At 56.0% G+C, this 6,548-nt stretch overlaps 1 long non-coding RNA gene across 1 annotated transcript; it reads right to left on the reverse strand.

Annotated features, from left to right (window-relative positions):
• Positions 1–876: 876 nt before the first annotated feature.
• LOC119099702 (uncharacterized) lies at positions 877–2,995 on the reverse strand. The gene is made up of 3 exons (XR_005094405.1): positions 2,924–2,995; positions 2,581–2,690; positions 877–975 (listed from the first exon to the last, which is right to left on the reverse strand). It is a non-coding gene; the product is annotated as an uncharacterized LOC119099702 (long non-coding RNA).
• Between the last annotated feature and the right edge of the window lie 3,553 nt (positions 2,996–6,548).

Consider the following 6,548-nt stretch of genomic DNA (forward strand, 5'->3'; position numbering starts at 1 on the left):
ATGGCTGAAGCAATGGCACACCAGTGGCGCACAACATGGCTAACATGTGTGATCTTACCCGTGAACGGCGAGACGAAGCGGACGCTCTGTCCTCTGCTGCTGACAGAACTTCTTGGTGCACTCGACCACGCCCCCGCGTGCACTGAGCAGGTGTTGCATTCCTCCTTCCAAGAATCGCCCTCATTTTTGCAAGCGTCTCCGTCAAAGACGATGAACTTGACCGGCTTTCCGGCAACCCTGCCTTTCGGACATCCCATCCTGATGGCAGAGTAGGGCAATCGTGTGGTAGACATTGGCTTTGGTGTCATCGATGTTCCTCACCATCCAGTGGAGAAAGTTGCGACAAGGATCACTGCAAGGCGTGCATTATTGCTGCCATATATGACAAACGGTTATCTTTTAACTGCTGCTGCTAATGCTGCTGTTGGCTCTCTGCAAGAGCGTAGTCCAGTACACTTTCCTACAACCATTGCGGATACGATGCCCCGCCTAGAATGGGTGTAATATTCTACCTGCAGCGGACACTCTGTCCCATCCACAAAGGACATCTTGATCCACCGAAAGCGGACATTCTGTCTCACCAAAAGCGGACACCTCGTCATGCCCGGAGCGGACACCTGGTCATTCCCGGGCCCTGCCCCTCCCTGAGCCGAAGCGCTGCCACCCTCCTCTCACCCTACTCAAGCGGACCCACCCTCCAGCGCTAAGGCGCGCTCACCTGGTGCAGAGCGGCTGGCCGAGCCAGCAGCCACAGATGTTGCCGCACTCGTCCTCCCCGTGGTGTCCTCCTGGCAGCTCATCCAGTCCAGCTCGGCGGCGGCGGTGGCGGCCACACCCTGCTCCGGACAGCCGCGCTGAGAGCAACGACACGCGGCCGGCGGCGCACGAGCAGCGGCCGCAGCCCTGCTGCCATCGCTCGCCCTCGTTGGTGCACGTCGAGCCGGCCTCGAGCAGGAAGTGGACGCGCGCGCCCTCCTGCGGCGGCAGGCCGACACGAGGGATCAGCAGCCGGTCGGCGCCGTGCCGCTGGATCCCACGAGGACGCAGATAGGGGGTGACCCAAGCAGAGGGGACGGCAAGCCCATCAGCTGACTTCAGTGTGTTACGCACGATGGCTGGAGGTCCCGTAGGGTTTGTTTGGGTTAGCCAGTCAGCAACACTCGTTAAGTTTCAAAATGTTTAGTGCCCCTGTGGCGTGAAGTAAGTCACAATAGCCCAGGTTCCACACGGACTCTAGTTAAGGTACATACAGCCTATACGTGTGCTTTAAATTAGCCACGGACCCGGATGTTTTTAAGAAAGGCCTGCTTCGACGTTACGCCCATACTAGATGCATCCCGACTTGCGGGATGCGGCTGCTCTCACACACGAAGACTACGAGAATTCTGCAATCTTGAGTTAATGGGCAAGATGCCTGCGGTGGTTTACCCCACATGTTCAGCGGATCACTCTCTGGACCACATAACGATCAAGACGGCACGATCCATGTGGTGTCGAGTCTCCACCCAGCCCTCGTCAGCCTACTCGCGGCTTCTGAGCCGGCCGCAGCGCAAAGGGCTGGGATGACCATCCGCCGATCCCACGCCCCATGAGCCGATTTAAAGGTCAGAATGATGATGGTATGACTTGCACCAGCATCATTTTTAATTCATCTGTGGCGGTTGGCCTATCATGACGGTTCGAATGAGAGAAAACCGCGTTTTTGCAGATTCATTGTCGCTCTTCGTAACCGCAACACCGGTTCAGTTCGAAAACGGAAACCAATTCGCTTTCACGGGATGACGTAACGTCAGCCGAAGACGTTCATGAACCTACCTTACATTGACCATAGTTCAGCTTTCAATCGGAATATTCATGTACGTCGGGTATAAGCAAACAAAAAAGGCTCGAATGTCGCTACTTTGAGCTCTATTTTCAGCCTGACCTGACGAGGCCCTGGCATTGCATGACCTTCAGAAAACGTCAACTTGACATCCATCAGTTTTCATGATTTGGTTCGTTAGCACGGTCAGTTAGCTTCGACGGCTTTATCGGCGTCCATTAACAACTCAGTCCACATTTTTCATTTTCCACATTTTCACCGCACACGCCTTTGCAAGAAGATCATAGGTCCCCTAACTGACAGGGTAGGAGCTTAACAATTACAGATCAGAAGATATATGTTTAAAAGCAGATAGGATTTTAACAAAATACCTTAAATAATGTGGGAGAAACCTCTCAAACATTGGAGGCGGGTTCAAACAAACCCCCTGCCCTTGGAACGGTTAACCGAGTCTTGGTCACTTTCTTACTATGTCAACAAATGTTACGCAGCCATGCGAGATGACGCGGGTCAAGACATCTGAACACAATGCGTTAGAACGTTGGGTTCAAAACACCCAACGCCGCGCGATTCCACACACGCACGCATGCTACATTGGATCGATGAGAATGGCTTCCCTCGCGTGCCCGTCACGTGGTGCCAGTTGGGATGCCGACCGATATTGATGATGCGCAGCGCATCTCAACAGTTCCTTGGGCTCAAAGAGGTAGGTGTTGCACACGCCCACATACGCTCTACAAAGCACTCTTGCACCGTACCTGCCTGCCATAAGGACACTCGTTGAGGGTGCATTTGGGAAGTCCACTCTCGGAGCAGTAGCACAGGTTATCGCACTCGTCCAACCAGCGCGTGCCGGTCTGACACTCCCCTGCGAACAAACAGGAACAGGTGGTTAACTAGCAAAGCGTTATCAGCACGTGATCTCACAGATAATAAGAGAAATGGTCGGAAAAAATTGTTTTGGTGTATTTTGCGGTTTCGTCCCCCCCCCCCCCCAAGCATAAAAGCGGGTTGCTAGGAAACTATCAGCTCTAACCACATAGCACGTGACGAGTAACCGCAAGTGTTATGCACAGCTATTCACATCATGTACGCGCTCACCGAACTTCTCCGGCTCCTGCCGCTGGGCACAGAGCCGGCGCGTGCAGCTGACCACGCCGCTCGTGCAGTCACACGTGTTTGCAGTCCTGCTGCCAGCGCTCGCCCTCGTTCTGGCAGCGATCACCCGAGCGCAGGATGGGTCTGAGCCGGGCGCCGGCGCGCTGGCCGGGACCGCACGCCAGCAGCGTGCACGCCGGCACGCCGCCCTCGGTGCACTCGCACAGGTTGCCGCACTCGTCCTCCCATCGATCGTCCGGCTCGCACGGCTCTCGAAGACAGAGGTCAGATGTCAGGGGGAGTGGAGGGAGGCGGGGGTAAGCGGGGGTGAGCGGTGGGAATGGGGAGTGGGAGCGCCGGGTCGGGGGGGGGGGGGGCGACGCCAGGTACGGAGCGTGGCAGGACTGATGCAACGTGCATCAAAATGGTAGCGTGGTGTTTGCTGTAGGCAGAATCAGCTGCCGCAGGAGTGACGGGCAGATTTAATATTCCATTTCTGAAACCACGAATAATATCTCGGCGGTTACTGTAGCGGCGATATATTCATACCTCCGTGCAACTCCAACTACCCTGAGCGCACGGAACTTGTTATCCGGTTATCCGGTTATCCAGAGCATGTAAACCTATTATTGCATCATTTCGCTTCGAGTTGAACACTGCGGTTTACATACGAGAAACCGGAATGTTCTCAGCGAAGCGAAGAGTAATAAGGATTCTGACTGTTAGTCTGAGCCGTTACCTTGAAAACGGCAAAATTGAGCGCCATTTTAAATGCGCACGATTTAAGTTGAACACAGTGCACATGTAGGTTGCCTCAAACATTATTCAATTTGGCTAAACATTCGTCCAATTTGGCTCGACATTTTTCCACTGGCAATATCAACTGTTTATTCATTACGACGGCCTCAGCGTCATTGAGGCCACATCAGATTCTGCTCTTCTGCTGGCTGCACAAAATGTCTAGAGGAGCAGAAACAATGCGACCTGTCCAGCGAGAAACGGATGACACACGCATACCACAATGCAAAAAGTTACCACCATTTGGCCAGATCGCCTAACTTAGTAAATACGCAATCATGTGTCGGAATCCGAGATTTGTCCGCCTTACCATAACTTAGTGATTTGCAAGTTTGCCAAAGGACAATAGAACCTCCTTTTGCCTACAACCTTGATTTTAACGAAGCTGTCATGTGGACATCGAAGCATAGAACAGCTGCTCATCTCACACCATCGCTCCGAAAATGAGCAACCAGTAAAGATCTGACCCGTTTTACGAAATCTGACTGCTTCCCACATGACGTAAATCTCCGGCCTGCCCACATCACCCTCACGCCTGCAAGGCACTCGCCCACCGCAGCTCGCCGGCCGGACTCCACCTGCGGCCGGCATGCCCGCTCGTCTTACCGGGTGTCTGGGGCGCACGCCGGGGGCACGGCGCCGACCTCGCAGACAGCCCTGCCCTCCACGCACGAGCAGCTGTTGCACTCGAGCGTCCAGATGTCGCCCTCGGCGCACGGGTCGCCGGCCGTGCGCACGAACGTCATGCTGCGCTCACTGCGCACCCGCGGCGGGCACGGGCCCACCGTGCAGCGGGTCTTGCCGGACGCGTCGCACAGGCACCAGTTCCCGCAGCCGTCCTTCCACTTGCTGCCGGCGAGGCACGAGCCTGGAACCGGCGCCGGCCGATTGGGCAGGTGGGACGGGCACGCTGACGCTGGCGCTCATGGCGGGGTGTACACCGGGCTTCCCCGCTACCACGACCAGCACCATGATCAGCAACCACGATATGTGACGAGGCCGATTTCGACATACATCCTTGCCATCCGTAACAGTCGGCATAAGAGCAACTGTTGCGCTCTCGCACGTGGTGAATGTGTCGCCATGCAGATTCATGCACAAGGACGCTCATTGCTTCACTGTTCAAGTTGCTAACGTGTTATTGGACGCGGCAAAGGCTTCTGATTCAGTTCGATGAATTTTACCATTTGCAGCCTGCAGAAGAATGGACAGACACCGTGCTCACTCACCGGACGTGATCGGGTTCCGTCGGACGAGCCACCTGTCTTTGGTGCACACGGTGACGCCGTCCCGGCAGCTGCACGTGTTGCACTGGTGGTGCCAAGTCTCACCAACATTATTGCACGTCAAACCATCTGAAATCACAGCGTAACACACGCATCGTAACTACACTCACAGCAGGCGACAGGCTGCGACGGACCCAACTATAGCAGCGTCGACATTTCCCAACATAGCGCTTATGAGTAAACATTTTGCTCACAACGAATGTCAGCAGTGCTAGGTTCGCATTTATAACGTTCAGGTTAGTTGGTTATTATATTTACTTTCCCATCCAAACGCTTTTGTAGATTATTTAGGCTCAAGCAAGTGAAAAACTACTTCGAGAGCACCTCTTGCTTACCAATTAACTTACTTAAAAAAGTTGCATTATTTGAAATGAGTTTTTAAACTAGGCATAATGATTTTAAGCGTCCTGAATAGCTCTGAGCTTCGATGGCGGTAAATGTGGCTAACAAATAAATACTCTCCAGATAACTTCTTTCTGGGGTGGATGTGCTAGTAGTAGGTGTGACGTGCCCACACACCGGTGCACGCCGGCGTACGTAAATGTAACCAAAAAACTACATGCGGCACGCCCCTTTTCACCCACGTTTCCAGGTCAGTGTTCTTTCCTTGTGTCCTGAGTTTCGCACCAGCGCGGTACGCTGTATGCGTCGCGGGTATTTGTAGCGTAATTGGTGGTGGCGGGATCAGACGTTGGCCGGGGCCGACGTCCCTTCTGCCCGGCACTACGGACCTTCGCCGATCCGAGCTGACAGCCGGTGTCGCACGGGTGCGGCGGCCGTGGCTGCCGAGGTCAGCTGACCAGAATCTGCCGCGCCGCCTGAGCTAACGGGGGCGCCACATCCGCCGGAACCAGTGACATCACCTGCCAGTCCGGCCTGGGCCCGGGTCATCAGCTTCCGACCTCACCCTGCGATGAAACATGCAGCAGCTGATAGCCGAATAAGGCCGCCGCCCGCCCGGCCAGCTGGCGACGGGTGCTCACGTGACAGGCAGCTGGATAGTACAAACGCCGCTCCTAATGTCCCCACCCCGCCGCCCTCCAGGACGGTCCAGCTGACCAGCTGCGGAGACTCCCGGACGGTGGTGCTGGATAGTACAAACGCCGCTCCTAATGTCCCCACCCCGCCGCCCTCCAGGACGGTCCAGCTGACCAGCCGCGGAGACTCCCGGACGGTGGTGCTGGATAGTACAACGCCGCTCCTAATGTCCCCACCCCCGCCGCCCTCCAGGACGGTCCAGCTGACCAGTCGCGGAGACTCCCGGACGGTGGTGCTGGATAGTACACAGACGCCGCTCCTAATGTCCCCACCCCGCCGCCCTCCAGGACGGTCCAGCTGACCAGCCGCGGAGACTCCCGGACGGTGGTGCTGGATAGTACAACGCCGCTCCTAATGTCCCCACCCCGCCGCCCTCCAGGACGGTCCAAGCTGACCAGCCGCGGAGACTCCCGGACGGTGGTGCTGGATAGTACAACGCCGCTCCTAATGTCCCCACCCGCCGCCCTCCAGGACGGTCCAGCTGACCAGCTGCGGAGACTCCCGGA

Source organism: Pollicipes pollicipes, unplaced genomic scaffold, assembly GCF_011947565.3.
Source record: "Pollicipes pollicipes isolate AB1234 unplaced genomic scaffold, Ppol_2.1 Scaffold_4881;HRSCAF=5763_pilon_pilon_pilon, whole genome shotgun sequence".
In the NCBI taxonomy this organism is placed as follows: domain Eukaryota; kingdom Metazoa; phylum Arthropoda; class Thecostraca; order Pollicipedomorpha; family Pollicipedidae; genus Pollicipes; species Pollicipes pollicipes.